We start from the raw sequence: 26173 nt of genomic DNA, 5'->3' as shown, positions 1-26173 counted from the left end.
GGCCATTTGGAGAGTGAACCAGTGGTTGGGTCGTCTCTCCCCCTATGCCTCCTCTCTGTGACTCAGACTTTCAAATAAATTCATCTTTAAAAAGAGAAATCTTATTGTAGTGCACAGGATACAGTGCAAGTTCAAAGGAGGTTGATACTGTGTTATTAGCACTATTGTACTCAAAGCTGCAGAGCAGAGCCTTTTAGAAGTCTTGTGCTGTGTTATTCACTTCACCTCCAGCTTTGGACAAATGACTCCACTCTGGAGCATTTGAGTTTTATCTCTTTGTGAGGAGACAAGAGATATTAAGAATTAATGAGTTGTTTTTGAAAATATTGAGCTGCGTAGATGAAAAGATGAAAGATGCCTTTAAGGATACAAAATAGCTTTTTGTTTCAAAACACAGCAGAGAGAAAATAAGTCATTCCTCTCTTGAGAAACTGTCTTTTTGAAAGCATGTCATATTGACTTTTGAAATCCCTCAGGAATATTTGGATTAAATTCTGATTCAAAAACTACTACCACCATTCTAGAGAGCTGGTTAGAAATATATTATTGAAAAATGACATAAAATCATTTTATTGTTAAGCAATGAGGTAATAATCATCATGTTACACATATACATACTGCATGTCTGGCACACTACTAGTTATACATGACATGATCTGGAAGGTAGAGGCTGTGGAATAGTCTGGAAACCTGGAATCCAGTTCCTTCTTTCCTGTTATCCATAATATGACTTGGGAAAAGACATGTTAATTTTTAGGGGTCTATTTCCTTGCCTGTAAAACAAAGTTGTTAACTCAATAACTTTATGATTCTATATCTTCTTTAATAACATGTGATAAGAAATTTTCAACATGTGTACTAATTACCAGTGGAATCGAGATATTTGGAGGATATAAAATAGTCAATACAAACACTAAAGACTAAATCCGAGTCGGCTTCCAGCTGCTCTCAAATGAAAGAAGAGGTGGTTGCACATGACTGTATAAGCTCCTCCTTATCTTTATTTTCATTTTTTGAAAGACTTATTTTTCTTGGAAAGTCAGATTTACAAAGAGAAGGAGAGAAAGATCTTCCATCTTCCAGTTCACTCCCCATGTGGAAGCAATGGCTGGGGCTGAGCCGATCTGAAGCCACGGCCAGGAGCTTCTTCTGGGTCTCCCATGTGGTGCAGGGTCCTGAGGCTTTGAGCCTTCTTTAACTGCTTTTCCAGGCCACAAGCAGGGCTCTTGAAGGGAAGTGGAGGAGCTGGGACAAGAATTAGTGCTTGTATGGATTCTCAGCCATGCCAAGCAGAACTTTAGCCACTAGCTACTACGCTGGACTTTTTTTTTTTTAAGATAGCTTGATACTCAGAGTTGGAAAGAGAGAGAATTTCCATCTGCTGGTTCAATCCCCAGATGGCGGCAATGGCCAGAGCTGAGCTGATCCAAAGCCGAAAGTTAGGAGTTTCTTCTGGCTCTTCCACATGGATGCAGGGGCCTAAGAACTTGAACCATCTTCCATGGCTTTCCCAGGCACTCAATAGGAAGCTGAATTTGAAAGTGGAGCAGTGGAACAGCTAGGACTTGAACTGGTCTTCATGTGGGATGCTGGCACTGCAAAATGCTCCTCCAGTTCTTTAACTGAATTTTTAAGAGGAGAGGGAATCAACTTTACCATGTGAGTGTAGGCATTGGGGGAGTAGCTCCCAGGCATTTTGTGGTCATCATAAAGCTTATAGACAAGATACTAGCAGAGAATTGTACAATACTTTAAAAAAACATGTTTTGAAGATTTATAACTCAAATTGTGCTTCAGTAAGCTTGATTTACATTAAAGAAAAAATCAACTGCAAAAATCAGTGACTTCAAGCAAAAAAAAAAAAAAAATCACATCTGTCACATTCCTGCCACAATAAGCCAAAGTAAATCATCTGACCAAACACAAAGTTGAGGGCTCACCATTAGACCATAGCAATATAAGGATATATAAATGGTAAATAATTTGAACAATAATTCAATTTATGATAACTTGACATGTATAAAGGATCTTTAAAAACTTATGTGAAATGCATAGTATGAAAAAATTTCATGGATTAAATTTTGCAAAGAAATAAATTTACCTTTCAATTTATTCAGTATGTAGAGAGAGAGAGAAAAGAGATACAGAGATCTTCCTTCTATTAATTTATCTTCCAGATGCCTGTAACAGCCAGGGTGAAGCCAGACCAAAGCCAGGGGCTCTAAACTCAATTTGGGTGTCAGCTGCCCAAGAACTAGAAACATCACCATCTTCTTCCCAATGCACACACCATCAGGAAATCAGGTTAAAACCCACCATGCTGATATGGGATGTGGCATCCCAAGCAGAATCTTCACTGCTACACAAAAAGCCTGCCCTGCATTTTTTACAAGCGTTTTGAAGTTTTTTCATATGTCTGACTTTGGCTGTATAATGGAACCAGATTTCTGGTTCAGGTTAGGTAAGAGAAACCATGGGCTAAAAGGGTGGATGTAGGCCCTTCAAAAATCTGTTATTATTTTTCCATGTTGTAGTTCCATCTCTCCACCTCTCCTTCCTTCCTCTCCATTCCCCCTCACCACGCTATTTTCCCCCATGTTATTTTAAGAATCTAACCCTTCACCAAAAGTCACAAGTCAAACATTCTGCTATTTAAATGTGTCATGGCATTGTAGGTATAGGCAATGGTAGAAAATCTAGTTTTTTATTGTCAAGATATATTTAACAATTTCATTGGAAGTCCTCCTTTTATTTGGGAGTAGAGATGGAATATTGCAACATATCTTCACTTCCTGGCTTGCTAGTCTCTGTTACACATTTCATCTATGAGAACATATGTGTATACATATTTACCTTCATATCTATTTATCATGTTTTTTGCAAAAAGGTTGCCTTATGTCAGAAAGAATATATGGTATTTTTCCTTTCAGGATTCGCTTACTTCACTGAACATAATGGTTTCTAGCTGAGACCATTTTGTTGCAAATGGTAGAATTTCATTCTTTTTAATAGCTGAGTAATATTCCATGGAGTAGATATAATACTTGTTTACCCATTGTTGTTTTGACAGGCACCTGGTTTGCTTCCATGTCTTCACTATTGTGGATTATGCTGCTATAAATATAGGGTTGCAGGTCACTTTCTCATGTGCAGATTTTGCTTCCTTTGGATATATTTTCAGGAGTGAGATAGCTTAGTCATATAGTAGATCAATTTTCATTTGTCTTAGCATTCTCCATAGTGACTTTCATAGAGGCTGCACTAGCCTACATTTCCACCAACAGAGGAGGAGGGTACCTTTTACCCCATGGACATAGAGATTCTGTGACATGAGCACCACTTACTAGCTGACAGTCTGAGCCAGTTGTTTGACCCCTTTGTGCTTCATTCCTCCACACAGAGGTGTGATAATAATAGCACCTACCTTAAGACAGTTTGGAAGACAAATTCAACGTACATGAAATGCTTAGAACTGTGCCTGGCACATAGACAATGTAGTAAGTTCTACCTGTTATTATTTCATGAAAGGAGCAATTGAAGTATAAATAATAGAAAACTGAAAATAAAACTGATAGTAAATTTATAAAATTTTAAATTATCTCCCGTAAAAGCTTCTGTCTAATGAGAAAGATTCTCATTTTAATATGTTTCATGACCAGAATTATAGAAACACATAAAAAAATTTTAAAAAAATAGATTGTGTTCCTTCCCTGCACATGGGACACTTTATCTAAAAGTAAACACTCGTTTGGAAAAACTGAACATGAGCAAGGAAATAGATGAGGGCAGTGAATGGAGGAACTTCAGATGCGGCTTTTCAGCTGCACGCCATATTGCTTTCTGGTTCAATATCAGGGGATGAGGAGGAGGATCGAGGTGGATGGACCCTGTTGGAAACCTTCAGAAAACTCGTTCCTGCCCCTGCGGATGTGGCTGTCAATGGGAAGGGATTCCTATTGCTGCCTGTCCAATAAAGAAGAACAGCTGAGGCAAACGAGACATCTTTTTCTGATTACGTAGTATGCATATTTTGTTTCGGTTGTTGCCAATGAGATACATGATAGTGATTTAGTGGTGCTGAGGTAAAACCAGTTTATAAAATATTTGGAGAGTATTTTTGTAAATTTTCAGAGTGAAATGACAAGATAGATTAATTATCACATTGAAAGGCTTTAAACTTTTAGTTGTTATAGTAGAGAAATGATAACCCTACATATAGTCTCAAATTACTGTTAAAGTATAAAATGATAAAAAAAATGTGAAAATCATTCTGGCTTTTTAGGATATAATTATTTTGAAGGGGAGAGGATGGATCTTTTAGATGATTTAGTTGGTGTTATTTTAGCTCCTAAATTTTGAGTAAGTGTGTATATGAGTTGATTCCTCACTTCCATCATTATTTAACCTAACTCTTCATGAATGTTCCTGAGGGAAGAGGCCAAGTTGAAAATTTCCATGTGCTGAACTAAGTAAAACAGCAGCCAAAATTCTAGCCAATACTTTTTGCGAAAGCATAACTTCTGAGTAAGAGTCTAATGAGTTGTGTCATTGGTTCCTATCACTTTCTCCCTGCTTCTTATCACCCGGGGTCCTCCTCTTTTGCTTTCACTTGGATGAATTCTTCTTTCTTTATCTTTTCTTTTTTCCCCCATTCCTGTCTCAAAAATCCTTTGATAACTTATATTTAGCAGATGCAACGCTGGCGAGGGGAGTGGGAAACAGGGAAGGGTTGAAATAAGGAAAGTCTTTCTGTTCTCAAGAAATGCATGGGCTTCTGAGGGTGATCCTGTAGAAACATACCTTTAAAATGCAGGGTTACTGGATCGCAGATTTTTGTAATGTGTTCAAATCTAGAGCATTCTCTTAATCATTCTGATTATGAATATAAGCTGTACAAGTTTTATGCTGCTATACATTCATGGGAATAAGTTAATTAAATCCTTGGAGTCTTAGTTTTTCAAAACTGTAAAATAGATATAATACTTGATTTGTTGAAAAACATTAATAATAAAAGTGGGATAAAAACACACAGAAAGATAAATGAGCTGTCTACCTTCTTAGTAATTCTGTGGTAAGGTAAGTGTAAGGAAGAATGAGTGATATTAATGGAGAAGAAGAGGCAGGTGAAGAAATAGTAGGTTAATTGAATTAGGGGTCTGTGATACAGTTGAATGTGAGAGTGAGTGGAGCAGTCAAGGTTAGAATGACTCGCCAGTTTCTGACTTAGACCTCTGGTGATGTCACTAACTGGGAATGGAAGTTAAATGATTTGGAAGCCCCTGCAGAACACTCAAGTGGCGGTGCCCAAAAGGCCATTTGAAGGCTAAGTTGAGAGAATTCATCTGCTTTCGGTGTTTAGTTGCTGAGCATAAACTGGGCATGAGATAATCTGTGACATATTGAATATGGCATGGTGATGGAAAGACTTAATGATCCCTTCCTTTATTTTCTAGTAAAGGAGAAAGATGTGAAATGCATTCTGACATAATGCAACATGTAACTGAAAGACATGGATATGAAGGAACTAAATCACAGTTTGCTAGGAAAATACCAATAGGTTATGTTAATTTAGATTCAAAGATGTGGGGAGGTGTCTCTGAGGAAGAGATTTAGGCAGTGACTGAGGGTGAGTTAAATTGACTTGGTGTCTTTCAAGATTAGACAGTAACTACCTTGGTGGTAGAGATTTGAGTGCTATTCTATGCCCAATGCTTTCAGCAGTGCCTGGCATGTGGTAACCTCTCATTTTTCTTTTTTAAAGATTTGTTTATTTTTATTTGAAAGGCAAATTTACAGAGAGAAGGAGAAATGGAGAGAGAGATTGACCATCCACTGGTTCACTCCCCAAATGGCTGCAATGGCCAGAGTTGAGTCAATCTAAAGCCAGGAGTTAGGAACTTGCCCTAGGCCTCCCATGTGGGTCCAGGGGCCTGTGAATTTGAGCTATCCTCCACTGCTTTCCCAGGCCTTAAGCAGAGAGCTGTGGTGGAAGTGTAGCAGCTAGGACAGCAGCCCCATTTGGGATGCTGACACTGTGGGTGGAGGGTTATTTTGCCATGTCACTGCACTGATCCTGGTCATCTCTCAGTATATACTTGTTGAATAACTTCATGAAAGAACAAGTGGAATGGGTGAATTGATATTTTGTAAGAATGAATATATGGAAGACTGATGAAAATTGATCTTTAAGGAATGTAAAACAATGATGTTTCAGGAGGAAATAAACATTGTGCAAATAAGAGGGAAGCCAGATGTGTCAACTGACAATGTACTTGACTGTAAGTAATAGAAAATTACTGACCATGGTGCTTGGAACTTAGAGTTTTTTGTTTGCTTGTTTCATAATGCAAGCAATCTGATGTGGGAAGTTACTAGCATTGGTCAAATAGATCATTTATATCTGCTCTAACTTGGGACATCTGCCCATGGTTTTGGGTTGGTGAGTATGGCTGAAGTTATCACGACTACATTTTATCAGCAGGAGTTAGAAGCAGACAGGAGTGCTATGTGTATGGAAAGAATATTAATGGAGACTTTATCTTCATCTACTAATTGGTCAGATCTGTGACACTTCTCTACAAGTAGCCTGAAGGTGATGAAGGAGAGGGGTTTGTAGATAGATGCAGGCATAAATGCAAGCTACAGTGTCTGTGATGTGAAACAAAAAGAATGCTCTTCAAAACTGAGAGAGATGAAAGTTTTGAGAAAGCAAATTGGCAACAAAATCAAATGTCACAGAGGTTGAGAAAGATGAGCTCTGAGGGGAGACTATGGATTTGACATTTAGAAGGACAGAGCCCCTGCCCAGTATGCTCTCTGTTATATTCCAGGCACCTTCTCCAGCACCAGAGGCAGAGATGGCAATTAATCACTGACTAGGGAAATTAATCTGGCCGTGGTATAGTAGATGTATTGCATGCATAAAGGTCTGTATTGATCATCCAGTATAAATTAAATTCTAATTTTCTCTAAGTAAATACTTTCTGAAAAGTGTGAGCACCCAGAGAGTTATCCTTCATATGCACATCAGAAATTAGTTAAAAGGAATAGACTAGAACTTAAATATATTTCCCCAAAGCCCAGTGATTGCTTCTCTTTCTCGTTTTGGTAGCTGTTCTTAGTTGGTGCTGGTGGCTTGTAGCCATAAAAAAGCCCCTCAGGCAGCATGGCAGCTGTTCATATGTTCTCTTATATGAAATAAGGCAGAGTCAGCGTGGTTTCCCCACAGAAAAATCATATGAAGGTATTTATGTTTTCAACTTCTTTTCAATAATTGAAAACTATTTGCATGACTTTTAAGAATTTGCAAAGCCTGTACCATCTCATTTGATTTTCTCAATTATGTAGAAAGTGATTAGGGCAAATGTCATCACTTTTCCCCATTTCTCCATTTTATCCATTTTTTTTAAATCCAAGAGATCTCAAGTAATTTACTCAAAATTGTACATGCTCGGGCCTGGCGGCGTGGCCCGGCGGCGTGGCCTAGCGGCTGAAGTCCTCGCCTTGAAAGCCCCAGGATCCCATATGGGCGCCGGTTCTAATCCCGGAAGCTCCACTTCCCATCCAGCTCCCTGCTTGTGGCCTGGGAAAGCAGTTGAGGACGGCCCAATGCATTGGGACACTGCACCCGCGTGGGAGACCCGGAAGAGGTTCCAGGTTCCCGGCATCGGATTGGTGCGCACCGGCCGTTGCGGCTCACTTGGGGAGTGAATCATCGGACAGAAGATCTTCCTCTCTGTCTCTCCTCCTCTCTGTATATCCGGCTTTCCAATAATAATAAAATCTTTAAAAAAAAAATTATACGTGCTCAAGAAAGAGACCTGAGCACATATTTTAATTCCTAATTCAATGTTCTTCACAAATAAACTGCCTCCACATAGATAAACACCAATTAATGGAGAAAAACTGTCAGCTGAAATCTCAGAATGAGTAGCCATTTCTTTTTCCCCTTAAAAAATGTTCAATGTTTATTAACTTTATTAATCTGAGAGGTGGAGAGACAGTAAGGAAGGGGGTCCTCCATCTGCTGGTTCTTCCCCCAAATGACAAATGGCTGAGGTTTGGCCACCAAAGCCTAGAGCTGTGTCCTGGGCAGGTGGCAGGAACTCATGTACTTCGGCCATCAGGTGCTGCCTCCCAGGGTGAGCACTAGCTCGTGTTGAGAGAGAACACGGGCATGCGCCCATGTATCCTGATGGGATGTGGGCATCCCAAATAGTGTCTTACCTTCTGTACCAAATGCCCTTCCCTTTTTGACTTCTGCCCTTGACCTTCTATGGGGGTGGTGAGCGTATGTTTTATATCAGTGGAAGCAAATTTTTGAAATACCAGTTCTCTGTGCAGAGTTTGCTATGAAAGGATGAGATGGGGTAGCCTTGCTTTGTAAGTGAAATACTAATTGCAAAGCATGGCTTCTCCAGGAGGAGTGTGCTTGGGGCAGGATGAGCATAGTAATAATTCCCTGGCAGCACTGGGGTATTGTACACATTGGGCTTCTTTTCAACTAATTCATGCTCTACACAGGACCCAATATTTTCTATGTATTATTTACTTGCAAGTAAAAACTTCACAAATAAGGTAAATGATACATGTAGGTAGTTTGGTCTGATTTAAGACTTGATTAGAATTTAGAATCTCAGAGTTTCACCATTATCGTTTGTGGAACACTCTGTCTTTGCTTCCTATTTTATGTTTGTACCTTCTAGAATCTTCTGCTCATCACTCTATGCAATAAACCCATAAACATGGAGTCCTTTTGGGGGAAATACTGATATATTTACTTTACATGTTTTCCATTCTGTGCCTCATCTTCCTTGTAACTCATGGCATGATAATGCACTTATCTTTTTGAAAAGAAAAACCTGTTTTTAAATTTACATGTGATCTGTAATTCCAAAGCTTTATTTTGTGAGGGAAAAGATGGAGAAGAGAAATAGCTCACTGTTCTACGAAAGATACTTAAGTTGTAAATTATTGCCCATTGGATGTGACAAAGTCTAAGTCTGTGGGCCTTGAGGCTAGGAGCAGCCGTGCAGTGCCTGACAGATAAATGAGAACTGCTGACGGAGGTGAGCGATGGAGCTGAGGGACTCACTTGTCACCAGGTGACTTTGGAGATTATGACTCCATGAGCTCTGAGAAGCCTTGCAGGTGGACAAGTGCAATAAATCAAAACTAATCATTTCCTGAAGAGAACAACAGCTGTGTTTACACCCGTATAGAGTTATGTGACCCCTCCAAAATGGACCATCTAGAAGTGTGAGACATGAAGACTTGCTAACAGTTTATCTGAACCAATTTTAGAATTCATTTATTAACTTTGGAAGATTTGTTTTATACCTTTCTTTCAGGTCTCAGAGTTCAGGACATTTATCCATTCAACAAATAATTCTTTATCTTTTCTATGGGCTCTGTGCTGGCCGACAGGAAGTAAAGATGTCTCTATAACTAAGAAACATATAATTAAATAAAGAAGGTATAATATGTAAATTGGGAAAGGAAAGAGGGTTGTGTGGTAAAGGAATATTTGGAAATAATCATACTTTCCAAATTAATGCATTTGATAGAAAGCAGAATGGAAGGAGAGTAGGAACGTGAGAGTGAATGAATAGAAGAAATACTCTGTAGATGTAAGATATAATGTATATTATTGATTTCATTTGCATAATAATTTTTAGAAAGAAGTGATTTCTTATGGTTGGTATTCAGTGGCAATAATTTAGTCTTACAAAATGAAAAGAATCCTGGATATGCTCAAAAAGCAGGCACAATTGCTGAGATTTTTAACTAAGACAAAATGCAACATCTATAAACTAATTTATTTTTTAAGTGTATGTCAACTCAGATTAGAATCCCTCTACATAATTGTGGGCACAGGGATTTGAGAACAGCATAGAAAACTTAGAAATATTCAGAATAAAAGCTCAAAAATATGTTAAAAACTGATATTCTCAGAAACAGTATTGAGGAGCAAGGAGCCCTCTCTCTCAAGTGCTCCCTCAAATAAAGGTGTAACACAAATAAAATTGTGTGCTCGACGTGCCTGTGGTAGCTTTAGGACCTCACTTAGTGTCCTTTCCATTCAATAGGATCATTTTCTCTGGAGCCGCTTTCGGTGGAAACTCTTAAACAGGAGATGTCCCTAAATGATGAGAATAAGATTCATAGGGAAGTTCTATGGGGGGATTTTTGAACCTGTTGTACCCTAATTATGCAAAATTATTTATCAAAATGAATGAAGATGAAAAATGATTCAAAGATTGATTTAATTATTATTTCTTGTACCCCCTGTGTACCTCTTTTGGATTTTAAATAGAAAATTATTACTAATTTATTAAGATTATTAAGAACCCTTGTCCCCCCCAAGCCTCACGAAGGACTTTGAGAAGACAGACATTTCCTCACTGATCTGGCTGTAAAATGATGCTAGGTTAATTTATAGAAGATTTCTCAAGTGGAGAGAGGATTTTCAGGGAACTAGATAGTTTTCAGGACAGTCTATACAAGACAAACCATAGTTGCTTTCTGTTCTATATGTAAAAATGTAGGAAAATGTAATGATAGCTGAAGAAAATGCAAACTCATGGGATCATAGGTTAAAATAGTCTACTAACTTACCTGCTCTCCAACTGTCTTTATTTTCTTCTCCCACATATCTTACTACTTAATTTACATCCGTGTCTAAAGTTTTTATTGAAAACTTATCATGAGATATTAGTGCTGGGGCTTAGTGGGGGAAGACAAAATGACTTATAAACAGTCTCTTTTTGCTTTTAAAGCACACATGACTGTTGGAAAGAAAATTATAACTTTAGGGTACTTGAAGTGCCAAGATCATGGTTTGTAATAAACTGCTTTATTCAAGTGTTAATCTCTAGTCATTTATAGTACTATACTGTATGTTTCCGTTATTCTGTTTCTCTTTCCCAAGCAACGCAGTTGGTGACTTAGAGTTACAAACTCCTTGGTTAGTATTGTTTTGGCTGTAAATATTCCTATATGAATTTGCTGTGCGTGCGCGCACACACACACACACACACACACACCCCTACAGTTTTGAACTTATTAGACTTCAGCACTAACTATGTAATGGCAGTTTCATTCTGAATGTTTTTTCTCATTTCACAATGCAGTAATATATTGAAATAAGAACATATTCTGACTGTGCTGCAGGGAGAGGATTTGTTGAGCTTCCACCATCACCTTTGAACCTCTTGTGGAAAAGTTTGAGGAGACTGCAGGGCAGACCCCCTTGACCAGCCCCTACCCTGGCCCCTTCTCCTCCATTCTTTATATATATATGTATATATATATATATATATATATATATTCCAAGGGAAATCTGCTTTGGGTTAAAATTCATTTGAAGGGAGGTAAGAAGGGTGTTTTGTGCATTAAAATTTTCTAAGTTTGTGTGGAAGTTCTGTCAAGGCAGAAACCTAAGAGAAGGCAGCTGGAAATCATTAAGAGAACTTGCTGTGGACAGTGATTAAAGGCAGATGGAATTTCTCTCGGAGGTACTTGTAAGTAAGTTCATGTTCCTTCTGAAATCTGAATTAGCTTTACTTTGAGAGTTGGAAAATTATTTCACTTCTTTACTTGCTAGAGATGACTGCATTGATTTCTGAGGCTGTTGTTACACATGAATAAATGAACACATTGGGAGCTAACTGGTCTAAGCTGTGGGGCACCTCGTATTTTATGATTATCCTTGCATCTTCTTGGTCTGAGCTTGATTGGAAATGATAACCACTGAGTGGCATTAAGAATACTTTGTAACTACTTTTCTAATCTTATGGGATAAAGGAAGGCGATTTATTAAGGCTCCAATTTTTCCTCTCACACCTTTCTTCTTTAATGGTTGCACCACTTTCCATAGTAAGAAATAGTTGCAAATGAGTTCCTACAAGTTCTTTTTCTTTTGGCTCCAATTTCCTATGGTTTAAGCTGCAAGGCATCCTGGGTCTCAGAAGCAAAAGCTAATGATGAGTAAAGGCTGAAGTCAGAACTAGAATTCGGTGTCAGCCAGTGTGCATTCGAGAGTCCAGGAGACTGGTCTGTCTGGAAAGTGACCTTGGTCTGTAGGAGGGGATGTAGGACAGAGTTCAAGTCTCTCTAGGATAGCAGATGACACGTACCATATCAGAAAACATCCTGCTCAGTTAAAATATAACATTTGGGACCTGGCACGGGATCCCAGTGGCCAATATCCTCGCGTTGCATGCACAGGGATCCCATATGGGCACCAGTTTGTGTCCTGGCTGCTCCACTTCCCATCCAGCTCCTTACTTGTGGCCTGGGAAAGCAGTTGAGGATGGCTCAAAGTCTTAGAACCCTGCACCCACATGAGAGACCCAGAAGAAGCTCCTGGCTCCTGGCTTTGGATCAACTCAGCTCCTGCCGTGTTGGGCACCTGGGGAGTGAATTAGTGGAAGGAAGATCTATCTCTGTCTCTCCTTCCCTCTGTAAACCTGACTTTCCAATAAACATAAATAAATCTTTAATAAAATATGGCATTTGGAGAGAACGTGCTGGGTGTGGAGGGTAATGAGGGAATCCAAGGCCAGCTAGCACAGAACTCGTGGCAGCAAAATGAATTCAAACTCTTATTTGCTTGCCCAGCTTAGAGTTAATAAAGGACTAGATTTCAGTGGGTTGGACTGGAGATCTTCAACATCCAGCCCCTAATTCTTCCAGGGGTACACAAGTGTGTCAAACAATATGTACAACTACTTTTTTCCTTATCCTTTCTTGGGATTTCTATCATGAAATCTTGAAAATAGAACTTCTGGAATTTTGATGTGGGAGAACAATCTCATTTTAGAGAACAAGTACGGATCTTAAAATAGGATCACAATAAAAAATTTTAATCTTTTCCCTACGTTTTCCAGTACCCTCAGCTGGACAAAACTTTTTTCTGCCCTGGCTGCATTGCAGTAATGGCACAGTGAGAATTTTTGATCACTTTGAGATAATGAGAGACCCTGTCTTCTTCCAGTCAAATGAGGGATTTTATTTTGGCCATTGAAGTTGTTGCTACCATGTAATCACAACAGTGAACGTTGGTATTTACCTCTCAGCTTGTGTGGACAAGAGGTGAAGCCTGAAGCTGGAAGGCAGGAAGGGTGAACTTTGCCTTAAGGTCTCTACTTCACATTTCCCTACCGCTGTCTCTCCCATCTGGCTAACTGCAGTTTCTGATCCCTTTGGGACTGATGGGAGCTTAGGGAGAGGGGAGGTAAGAGGAAAGAAAGCAAAGGTGTTATTTGGCTAGTATGAAGTTGGTTGATTATCTGTGCTTGCTGGGCTTGGTGTGTGTTTAAAGCTGACAGTTTGTCCTGGCAAAGCTTAAATACATTATTTAAAAACTTCTTACCCTCTAGACTCAAATCACTGGAGTATCTACCCTCTTGATAGTTGGGGAAATTTACTAGCATAGTGAGTTTCCCTGAGTCCCTGAGCCTGATGGTACCATCTTGTGCTAGGATTACTGTGATGTCTAGGCCGTTATTTGGGGAGTATTTAGAGGACCCCAAGGCAATTCTCTTGAATTTATAGTTACTACGCACATCCTTTGTAGCCAAAATTTTGCTGCAGTCTTTCTTTTGTCTTCCATTTAAGTGTGTTTTTCCCATATCTGTTGTCCTCCGTCAGCACCTGGGGTCTCCTTTGAGCTCTCTATGTGGTCTCAAGGAAGCCAGTTTCCCTGGGCTTGAAATGAGGACAGTATCCCCTAAATCTTCCCCCATTGGGAAATGGGAAGGACTCAGCTGCTTAAGAGCTTTTGCAAAACCCACCTTTTAAAATTCCAGTCCCAGCTTCCCATCTCCTTCAATACCTGATTAGACGTGGGTGGTCTCCTTGGAGTAGAAAAAAAATTAACCACTTAGCAAACCTTGTTTATAGAAAGTATCAGAATTCTCAGTACACTGAAGGAATGCAGAAGACCTTTGTCTTCTACAATATCAATTTTATGGAACGTCTTGTTAAAACCTGATTCTGACTTTAAGGGTTTATTATTTTCTTACAGGAAGAATCATCAAGAAAGAATGAGTTTTATTTTCTCTCCCACTTTTATTACCTTCAAAGGTTTTTTTTTTTTTTAAGTTTAGCATGCGGTCTTTATTTTCACACAAGTCCGAAGTGCCAAAGTAAACTTATGCATATGCATCTGTTATTAAGTCATCACTCTTGTTAAGACTAACAAAACAAAACACTAATTTGGCAGCAGTCTTAAAGTCTATAGTTGAGCAGACAAACTATTAGATTGATTAAAGAGATTTTCACACAAGGACAGTCTACTAATTTGCTGAGCATTGTATCTCAAGGTTAAAAAATTCTGGCTACATTTTAAAGCAGGGAAGATCAATTAGACCATTCATTAGATTGCTATTTACACTTTAATTGTCAACCCTACTCATTTATTGGAAGCCTTTTTTAGTCATTAGTGTCTGTCAGTAAGAAATATGTCTTAATTTTGCTTATATTCATTTATTCATCCTTTCATTCAATCAACAAACTTTAATAATGTGCCAAGAACTTTGCTGGCTTTTAAACATATACTGATGCAAAAGACAAAGCTTGTCCCCAAGGACACAGTCACCTCAGATTGTCATGCAATCAAAATTAGTAGAAAGGCTGTAGGTTTTACTATAGTTGGGAAAATAACTGTTTCTCACCATGGAAATACCTCAAAAGGGACCTGATAGATGTAAATCGTAACTGTCCTTTTTGCGTGTGGTGACTGGCCTATTTGCTCTTCTGGGTTAAGATGTCTGAGGGTGCTTTGTTGTTTGCTGGTGTTGGCTCTGTATCTGTCATAGATGGATGGCTCTTGAGAGAGGGTGCTGTTCGTACATCTTCCGTGGGCCTCTTGGGGTTCCAGTCAGTGTCCACCACTTTCTTTTCAGAACAAGAAGGAGCCTGCCTCACCCCTGGAATGGAGACTAAAACCAGTTGAATTACCCAGACTCTGATCAGAGCTCTATAGCTGGGGGAAGAGTGTATGCCCTCTGAAAGCACCTAGAGTATATAAATACATATTATTTACTTCTTAAAGATTTGTTTATTCTTTTATTACACTGGCTGGTTTACACAGAGAAGGAGAGACAGAAAATTTTTTTCTGTCCCCTGGTTCACTCCCTAAATGACTGTAATGGCTGGAGCTCAGCCAGCCAATTCAAAGCCAGTAGCCAGGAGCTATCTCTGGGTCTTCTCTATGGGTGAAGGTCCCAAGGCTTTGGCCCAACCTGGTCACATGCAGAGAACTGGATGTGAAGTGGAGCAGCTGAGACACGAACTGGTACCCACATGGAATGCTGCTGCCTGCAGGTAGAGGATTACCCGGTTGAGCCATTATGCCAGGCCCTATAAGTACACTGTAACTACCTTCAGATTGATTGCTTTAATTATTATTTTTGGTGCTTCTGGAAAAGGTCTCAGCCAGAAATTAGACCCACAGGACTTAGATCCTGCTGAGTACATGACTCCTATTTCACTGAATACTTAGCAGCCAAACCTCAGCATGAGCTTTTTTCTTTTTGAGCATAATTCCAGTGATAAAGTAATTTTGCATTTACCTACATATTTTCCCTACATATATCTTAAAAATGTTAAAAGGTCAGGAAGACAGAGATATAGGAAGGGAACTAAAGGATGAGAGATCTTTGAATGAAGTTTTAGAATATACGTAGGGATAATATGTAGAAACCTCCCTGAAGAACAAGGAGTAGAACGCTGCAGGAGCATCTTTGGCCGTCAACACAAGCTTGTCACTTCTCTGCAGAAAGAAAAGAGAAGGTCAGATGGGACAATGAGAAACTTCCCACTGAACTGATGGGGTCCCCTTCTCCAAAGGTTGCTGTTGAAAGGAGTTCAGGGTTAATCAGGAATGGAATAGCTAGAGAAGCTCATGCTCTGATCTGGCAGCAGATGAAGGCAGCTAGGAGAGTTAGGAGTCCCCATGGGCAGAGCTGCACCTAGCAGTGAACTAAACTGCCTGCATTTTTCTTTTTCATTAAAAAAATGTATTTTACTGAAATACAGTGGTTTTGAAATACATCAAAATACAGTATATGCCAAGAACTACACTTAAATGTCCACATAAATGCTTTTGGTCATTTGACACACTCATAACCAACATCCAAATTAGAAAAAACATTACTAGTACTCCAAGAGTCCTCAATTCTCCCCTGTGAATTTCTTTATTAAGCAAGGGAAAGGAGAGTATATTGTCATTTACATGTTGTGCCTTAGTGAAGCATAAAAGTTAACTGCATACCAAGTGATATAATATTCACACGATTTTTGCAATTTTAAATTTGAAATGATTTTATAATTTTAAATCAGTGTATCACAAATAAGATAAAGCATATGATATTTGGGCTTTTATAATCAAAATAGCTGGGCATTGGCACAAAAATAGCCTTGTAGATCAATGGAGCAGAATCGAAATCTGAGAAATTGATCAACATATAGTTCTTTAAAAAAAAGATTTTCTTATTTTTTATTTAAAAGGCAGATTTTATATACAGAGAGGAGAGACAGAGAGAAGTTCTTCTATCTGCAGTTCATTCCTTAAATGGCCACAACAGCCAGAGCTGAGCTGATCTAAGCAGGGAGCTAAGAACCTCTTCTGGGTTTCCTACAAGGGTGCAAGATCCCAAGAACTTGGGCCTTCAAGTTCTTGGGACCTTGGCCATCCTCTGCTGCTTTCCCAGGCCATTATTAGGGAGCAACTGGAACATGAACAGGTGCCCATATGAGATGCTGGCACCACAGGGTAGGAGATTGCCTTGCTGCGCCACCATGCTGGCTCTCACACATAATTCTTTTGATGGAGATTTCAGCATTGCACCTCTGTTGGCACAGGAGGTGATTACTTCAGTTCACAGTGACCAAGGGTGCCTGAGACAGTCAGATGTCTGCCAGATTACATGGCTCATAGCCTCTAAGAATGGTGGTAGTGTTATCCAGAGCTTGTTGTTCCTGCCAGAATGAATTATTCTTATTGGCTTTGGAGATTTTTACTTCTTCATATTGAGGCAAGCAAATCAAAGATTATGTATTGAGCTTTGTTATTTCATTTGGTTCTATCAATCATTTCTCTTTTGCTTTACAGGAAGACCGTATTTTCCTAATCATCTGTGTTACCAGAATTGGAAGACTTCATTTTCTTCATCTGTAAAATGAGAGTCTGAATCAATGATTTGAGGTTACTTTCTGCTTTATTATTCTTTTTGAAAAGTGCCAAAACAAATAGACAGGACAATTATATTCTGTGGAATGATGTAGCCACAGGTGACCTGAAGGAAAAGGTCTGTGTAGATAGGGCCTGAAGGAAAGACATGAAAGAATGAATTACTAGACCATCTACATTTCACAAAACAGAAGTGTCACATGAGTCTAATTTCTTAGTGATATCTTTGAGGATAGGATTTAGAGCTTGTTCATCTCAATGTACTGGTCCAATACATGTTACTTTGCCAAAAGTTTTAAAAACTGTGTACTAAATTAGACATACTTGCAGAGTATAATCCAGACTTGTTGATCAGACAGGGAGAGCTTAGTTCTGTATTTAGGAACTTAAATTTAAATTCTTTTTTTTTTATTGTATTGTTGTTGACAATCTTTACATAGTTAATTGCGGTTAAAAGAAAAAAAAGGTTCAGGGGGTATAGGGAAGTGGGTAATACTGTTATGTCCATATTGTTTCCATCATGTATCTGAGGTAAAGGGGGATATTGAGGGAGAAGCCCCACCCGGTTTCCCGCCCACCCCAAGTCCCGGATGTGAGGCATGCTCTGAGATATTTGCTCAAGTGGTTTTAATAGTTCTCCAGTTATGAATCGCTGCCAGTTTCGCTCGATGAGGTCGTCCACTGATTGATATGGTCCATCATAAAGTCTCCGTTTGCCCCATATTTCGCTGCCAACATATAACTGAGATGAATGAATGACCTGTTCTGTCTTCTGTCTTTTCTTGGTTAGAGTTCTGAGTCCAGCAGTTCGAATGGGGAGATCTCCAAAGAAACCTTGAGGTATTCTCAGACCAGATTCTTGTATGTTGTAGCAGGCACAGGGCCCGGCACAGTCCATCACCCCGATCAGCTGGTGGTTGCAATTGCTGGGTTGGTTCTGTTTTCAGTCCCGAGTTGCACTGGAACCAATGGGTGTTGCAGTCCAGTCTGGTTCTGCCCAGCACATACTTGGCTCTTACATCAACCAGTGGGAGCTGCAGCCTAGTCGGGGCGACCCACAATAACCCCCATCAGGCCCACCCCCTACCCTGGTTTGTCAGTATGTGTAGCAGTAGACCAGTCTGTCCCCCATCCCATTTGGCTCTTGTACTTGTCATTGGGTATTAAAGCTTAGTTCCATCTAACCAACTCAACCATCCAGCCCTCACGGGTGTTGTTGAGTGCCTCTCTGTCTAGCCACCCCAGCCCCCGTCCTAGTTTTCATGCCCTCCCACGGGAGTAGTGACCTAGGAAGGGGGAACCCACTTTTTCCCTCCCAGGTCTCTCTCAGTCCCGGTTTATGCACTCTTTAGGTGGTTCTGTGATTTGACTTGACAGAATTAGTCCCCAGTGCCAGCTTCTGCCAGCTGATGCTGCAGCCAAGCCCAAACGTCCCTCACCCGCTCTAATTTATGCTTGCACCCACAGGAATAATCAGCCCAGCCTGGCTTTTCTCTGATCTAGTCCACATGCAACGCACAGGTGTTGCAGCCTTGCTTAGTCTGGTCTGTCCCCATCTCAGCCCACGCTCTCCAGTGGGAGTAGCTGTCCGGCGAGGGGACCAGCCCCTTGACCCCCCTGCCAGCTCTGTCCCTCCCTTCCTGGATCTCACGTGTGCTGGTTGGGTGCTGCAGTCAAATCCAGTACAGGCAACCTCACCCTGGCATTCCATAATGTGTACTGGTTTTGTCGCAACCAAACCTGGCTCAACCCACACTCTGTTCTGGTGTTCGGATTTGCCAGTGGATGACATGAACTGATTCAGCCTGGTCTGCCCCTGACCCATGCCAAACGTGTGCCAGTGGGAAACTTTCCATGGCCTATTCTGGGCTGTTTTTCCTATCATGCTTCTTGCGCTTACCTGCAAGGACTGTGTCCTGCCAGAGGAGTTGCCCAGGCTTCTCCATCAGAACCCCTCCCAATGCCAGATTTTGCACATACCAGGGGGTCCTTGAGCCAACCCTACTCAGTTCACCTCCTGTCCTAGCAGGAACAGTGGCTTTTCCCGGCTGGCTTTCACCCCATTCTGGTTCTTGTTGTTGGATGTTTCAGCCCAGCCATGGCTCGTCCATACCCACATAGAGCTCACACATGGCTCAGTCGGGGGTTGAGACCCAGCCTAGTCAGTCCCACATCTACCCTGGTTCTCCATGACACCAGATGGTGTTGGGGTCTGAACTGGCCTGGTGCATCCAATCCCAGCCCACACTAGTCCCTCGGGTGACTGCAACTGTTTCCTAGATAAAACGCAGCCCCCATTCCAGCACACGTGCCCCTTGGTGGGAACCTCAACTCTGTTAGGGTGTCCAACTAGGGGAACTTGTATTTCCACAGGGTTGGACCCACACAACCCCATAGAGTCTACCCCCAGACCAAGTTCTCTCGCATGCTGGATACAGTCTTGACCCTGCCAAATGTGATTACTCCACCACTCCACCAAACAGTTGGGTAATGGTACCCATCACTGCCAAAGAGGCCCCCATCCATAGTATTGGTATGGGCTGGTGTGTGACGATCAGTGATGTTCTAGGCAAATAGGCCATTTCTGTATTCCGAATTGGGTTGGTGTATCTAACTGAAATTGTCTCCTGGGTACTTCCCTCCAAACCACCAGGTCTCAGTCCCCACGCATGCCTAAAACTTCCATGACCCTGTCACTGGGAATCACCCAAGATTCACTACTCACCTACGCTAAAATTGGACTTAGTCATGGGTGTCCCCAGGCAGCAAACATATCTTAAAAAACCCCAGAGCAGGCCGCCGGGCGGCCAGCAGGCAAAGCCTGGCACCACATGGTGCACTGGCCACCCTTAAACTTAAATTCTTGATGATTTGGGTAGGTAGAAAGAATTTGTATTATATTAATTGAGATTATACAAATGTGTGGAGTAGAAAATTAAGGTTTAAGAAATCTTGAAAAAGAAGATAGGACTTGGACCTGGCATTTAGGGTGAGATGATCTTACCTTGGCTTTAGGATGGCTTCTGACAAGGTCATTAAAATGTAGATAAGCTATTGATTTCCTTAAGAAGTAGGAAGCACAATGGATTTTTCAAGATTTCTATAATAGCAATAGCTTCTGGGTCTCTCTGTGTGGTGATTCTACTCATTTTCTCACAAGAGCCAATAATGTGCTGAGAAAGGAGGCAAACTGTCCCAGAATGACCAAGTCTTAGACACCTAATTTGCAAAACTCAATCTCATTCAACCAGATGTCACAGAGGCACATTTTAACTTTCTTCATAACAAAAGCTATCCTTTACCCAACAGATCTGTTAAAACAAAACAAACAAACCAAAACTTCATTTGCTTTGTTTATCCTTTCTACCAGTAAATATATTAAAGTTTAAAGAGCAATCTTAGTGAGTCCAATTTTCTTCTTTAGTAATTGTAACACTGCTGTTAATGTTTGTATAACTCTGTGGCTATAAACAAAGTAAGTGGGGGGCCTCTTGCTACAGTTGAGTTTACACACATTTGAGTCTGCTGATTTAGGGTTCTGGGATTTCCTATTCTTCCCTAGTATTTATGAATTCAACTTCCATTTTCAGATTTTCAAAGGCCACTTGAGGGTTTAAGTAATGTCTTTAATTATAACTGAAAGTATAGGCAATTGCATTTCATGAAGCTAACAATTACCCAGAGTATATTATTAGAGAGTGAGTTATTAAAGTCTGCATAGTTTGTGAAACACCCATCAAAATAACTGGGAGAGAAAAAAGATGAACTAGATTGGAACAATGAAGCTTGAAAACAACTTTGATTGTGTCTGGAGTTTGTATGGTAATGAGTCTTAATTCTTGAACATTAGTTCTTTGGAAAAATCCTCCCCAGTCTCTTGTTTGTCCTTTTTCATAATTAGAGATGTTGGCAATGTTTTCATTGACTTTTAAAATATAAACAGTGAGTGCCAATATGGCAGTTTACTATACTTTTATAGATTTCATTTTATGTAATTCTTAAAATGTCTCTGTGTCATAGGTAATAATGCTCCCCTGAGAGTGGAGGCTAAGAAGCGATAAACAATTTGCCTGAAATCACACGCTTAGGAAGTAGCAATGCTGACTTGTAACCATGATGTGCTATTCTGGGATCTAACATAAAAAGCTCATTATATGATCAAGTGACTAGAATCATGAAGAATTTTTCCAGCATTGAGGCAGTTCTTAAATTATTTTTTTTTTAAATCAGGTACCTCAATATTTTTAAGGATGTCTTTGTAAAATAAATACAGTGATTTAAGAATCAATACCAACATCTTTTTCTTTTCCTCTTGGCCCATCCCCACCCGTCCTTCTTACATGCTTCCATTTTGATAAGTCTGGGATAAAGGAGAGATCTACTTGGAATCAGGTGTGGCTTTAATTCTAATATCCACTTATTAACTGTATAATCTTGGGAAAATGCTTTGGTGTGTTAATTCATTATACAGTAAAAACTAATGGCAGCCCATCAGGATTTTTAGGAATAAATGAGAGAGATAGTATTTGTGAATTCTTGGCGTTGTATGCCCTGAACAAATAATGACTATTATTTTTGTGGCAGTGCCAATGGGGCAAATATTTTAACTTAGTACACTTGGCCCTTTTTAGATGGTAGTTTAAAAATTCATTCTTTATGGTAATTTAAGAAAACTATCAACATTTGCCTGCTTTCTTAAAATATCAATAATTTCCAATTTGTATTTTAACTGAAAATTCCAGCATATGAAATAGAAAATTTCATTGCCTTTTTAAGAGTACTTTTTGCATTTCAGTGGATTGCTAAGTTCATGACTGTTCTCACCCGTACAGCCAGATGAATGCAGAAGTCTGTGAACAAAAGCAACAACCTGTTGTCCAAACTGGAAAACATTTATAGGCCAATACACCCTTTCCTTGAGGACCATGGCCACCTGAAAAGCTAGTTGGCTTTGTTTACCAAGGATCCTCGAATGAAATAGCTTGAGTCTGGTTCTACAGTGTATAAAATAGGGGCATGTTTTGTCTTGTCTTCAGTAGAAACGTGCCACAAACACCTCTGGAGGTGACAGTTCTGATGTGGCCTGTTTAATCACTGACTTAGCTGCAGTCGTTTGCGGATTTGGTAAGATCGGTGCCTCAGTAGGAACTCAGCTCTCTTTAACTTCTGTCTTCTCTTTCTTGCTCTTCCATCTCCATCTCTTCCACCTCCTCATTTCTCTACTCCCCTGGCACCTCACGCAGTATTATAAAATAGGCCTGAGAATGTCTTAATACAATAGGTAACTGCATAATTTTTGAAGAGGTAGGCAGTCAGCAACAGTGCCTTTTCTAACACTTCTTTAAAGATAGAAGAGACGTGAGAACAGACGATGAACATTTAAGGACAATTTCATCGTTACTGTGTACTAGCATTCATTTAGCATTTGCTATGTACTAGACATAATATTCTCTGTTAGGGTTAGGGTATTTTTAAGAAGAGATGTGCTTTATGGTCCACAGTTGAGGTACAGTGAGGAGGTGGCCATCTGCATGCCAGGAGAGTTGTCACAAGAGATGGTTCCTGGAGGACCTTGGTCTTGTATGTACCAAGGAATTGTGGGAAAGTTCATTTCTTTTGTTCATCCCATCAAGCCTATGGTGTTTGGTGCTGGAGGCCTGAACTGGTTAAAAAAAGGCCTTTGGATTCCTTTCTTCCCACGCTAATTTTTATGTATATTTTATTTTTGATGATATTTACATAGTTGATTAGCGTGTATATTTTATTTTTGATGATGTTTACATAGTTGATTAGCGTGGGAAGAAAGGAATCCAAAGGCCTTTTTTTAACCAGTTCAGGGAAAAATGGATGAGACCACTATTTCCACATTTTCCTTTTCTTCTTCCTGTATCTGGGGGAAAGAGAGAGACAAGCGGAGAAGCTATACCCAGGCTCTCTTCTGCCTCAGTACCCAGGATTGGGCAACGGCCACCCAATGTCATTCCAAAGTCCCTGATGTGGAGCATGCCTCAAAGGTTCTGCTCAGTTGGTTTCGATAGTTCTGAAATGCTGTCAATCTTGCAGATGCAGGATGAAGATATCCTTGTCCATTGGCTGACACAGTTCTATCCTGAGGCAGACTGACTCTGAATCTCTATTTGCTTAGATATTTGCTATCATCATTTGGCTGGGGTAGTTAACCAGTTTATTCTGCCCTCCTTCCTCAGCTTTGATACTAGTCTTCTGCAGACTCAAATGGTCTGACCTATCCTCCACGTGCCTCTGGGCATGCCGTTCGCTGCTGCATAAAAGCCCTTGAGGAAGTCTGGTTTTGACAGAAGCACTCCATTGTCAGACCACAGGTCCTGCCACTCTCCCTATGGTTGGAGTTTTGAATACAGCGGTTTAGTTGGGGAGATCCTCAAAGCAGCCTCATCCGAGGTGATCTCAAGCCTAGCTCTTGTGTGTGCGCCCACCTGTATGAGGTCCAGTGCGTCCTGTCACCCACATCAGCCTACATCCTTTTTTTTTCCCTTTCCAGCTCAGGGCAATGTTAGGTGAAGAGGCAATTTGGAAAGACAGGAAGAGATAAGACTTTAATTTAGGCAGAGTTACACTAGTCAGAGGACAAAGTCTGATGGACTGCTTCCTGGTGGGAGAGGGACAGGGACCACTTCCACATGGCGGGGTGATCATGTGAGTCAATGGCCACCCAGGGTATACAGCACTCAGCTTTATACATGTTAGATGCGGGTGATGGGAGAAGGTAGCAGCTCCTCGGTTTGTGCATGCTTATGACATGTAACAAGTGACCTGTCGTGCAGGGTACATGTCGTGATGTGCTGAGACCTGAGTGGTCCCTGCAGGGCTTTCCAGGCATTCCTGAGGAGACCAGCCATGATGATCCATCTTGGATTCACTGTCACTTTGCCTCAGGCCAGCAGCCTACTCTTCCAAACCTAAAGGGCAAAACTGGGGCTGTAGGGTTGTAGGGTGCTGCTTTATAGTTTTTTTTTCCTAGTCACATATCTGCATTCTTTTTTCCCTTCTATTTTTTTCCAAGTTAAAACCAGTTTTAAAAAAAAACAACTGTTTTGCAATATCACAGGTCAAGCCACCATCTGTTATGCCAGTATCCCATGTGGGCACTAATTTGAGTTCTAGGTGTTCCACTCCCAATCAAGCTCCCAGGTAGGCAAGCAGCAGAGGAGTCCTTGGGGCCCTATGTGCATGAAGGAGATCTGAAAGATGCCCCTTGCTCTAGTGTCAGTCTGACCCAACCCTGGCTACTGCAGTCACTTGGCAGTAAACCAGCAGATGGAAGATCTCTCTCTCCCTCTGTGTCTGTAACTCTGCCTTCAAATAAATAAAAAGCAGTCTTTAAAAATATTTCTCCCTCACCACTCCTGATTTTCGTATTTCTTCTAAAACTCTGCCAGTAACCCCTGTGCAAGGAGTTTGCCATTGCATTATGTGTACCCTCTCTCATCTCTTCCAAAAACTGTTTTGTTGCTTAGAATCTGAAGCTTTCTCATCCAGCAAGTGCATCTTGTCCATTGTGATTACAGTCTTGTTTCTCCACTGTTTCCACCTGGAGAAACATCTCTTCAAAGACAGCTTTTGTTTTTGTTTCTCAACTCTGTTCAAGTTCTTGGTAATCAGAAGGAAAAGAGTAATGAGAAAAACAGGGCGATCATATGTCATGTTTCTAAGTCAAGATTTAGTGATTCAACCCTTGCCTTTCACCCGCTTCTCATAGCATTTAAAGATGATTTATCTTGTGTTATACTTTTTAAAGCAACCTACTCTTTTCTTTCCTATTTGAATTACCTGGTAGTCTTTAAAATTTCAAGCTCTCCCATCTGCGGGGGTGTACCTGTTTGCACAGCTGATTGAACTGCCGATATCAAGACACAAGGTAATGAAGAATAGACAAGTTTTGGGTCTTGAATACCCAGGGCCATCCTATTGTTTACAGTGCTCATCTTTCTCGTGGAAGAGAAAAATGAAGATATTCCCCATAGATCTTCCATTTTACCAATTTTTTGAGTCATCCTCACTCTCCTACTCCCTTACCTAAAGCTGTAATAAATCATCAGGTCCTAGAGATACAACTTCTTAAAGACTGCGTCTCTTGTAATCAGTCTTTTTGTCTCCAGTCTCCTGCTGTTATTTCAGGCTATCTTATTACCAGCTTGCTGCTGTCCTGTTGCTTGCAACTTTCCCCTAACTTCCGCTTTCACAGAGGGTAACAAGTATGCACAGCAGAGCATACAGTCTTCCAAGCTTTCATTCTTATCTGTGAATTTCATCTTAATCTTCTTGACTGGGCTTTCTGTAGCATCATTCTATGCTTGGAAATTTGAACAACTGTTACATCCTGCACATGTGGCTAACTGTGGTGGACATTCTGCTGGACATTGGGGATACAGCCATAATCCAGAAGAGACAGAGCATGGGGTGGGCACTGGAGTGCAGCAGGTTAAGCCACCATTTGTTATGCCACACCCCATATCAGAGTGCTAGTTTGGGTCTTGGCTGCCCTGCGTCTGATCCAACTCTGTGTTAATGTACCTGGGAAAACAGGATAATGACTCAAGAATTTAGGTCCTTGCCACACCCATGTGGCAGACCCAGATGGAGTTCCAGGCTCCTGGCTTCAGCCTGCCTTAGACCTGGCTATTGTCATTTGGGAGTGAATGAGCACATGAAAGATTTTTCATTCATTTGTCTCCTTCTCTTCCTTTCTCTCTCTCTGTCTCTCTCTCTCTCTCTCTCTCTCTCTCTCCCCCCTCCCTCACCCCACGCCTACTCTAAGTTTCAAAATAAAACAAATCTAACAAAAGTCAAGTATCTTCCTTTAAAAAAGTCAGGGGCTGGCTTTGTGGCTCAGAAGCGTGATGTTGGTATCCCATATAACACAGGTTTGAGTCCTAGGGCTTCACTTTTTTTTTTAAAAGACTTATTTTATTTTTATTGCAAAGTCAGACATACAAA

General features: G+C 40.5%; 1 long non-coding RNA gene across 1 annotated transcript in view; it reads left to right on the top strand.

The window, feature by feature from the left end:
- LOC131482787 (uncharacterized) overlaps window positions 1–26173 on the top strand; it is a 251261-nt gene that overhangs the window by 30621 nt on the left and 194467 nt on the right. The window lies entirely within an intron of this gene.

Source organism: Ochotona princeps, chromosome 20 (assembly GCF_030435755.1).
Source record: "Ochotona princeps isolate mOchPri1 chromosome 20, mOchPri1.hap1, whole genome shotgun sequence".
Taxonomy (NCBI): domain Eukaryota; kingdom Metazoa; phylum Chordata; class Mammalia; order Lagomorpha; family Ochotonidae; genus Ochotona; species Ochotona princeps.
This window is presented reverse-complemented; position numbering and strand designations above follow the sequence as displayed.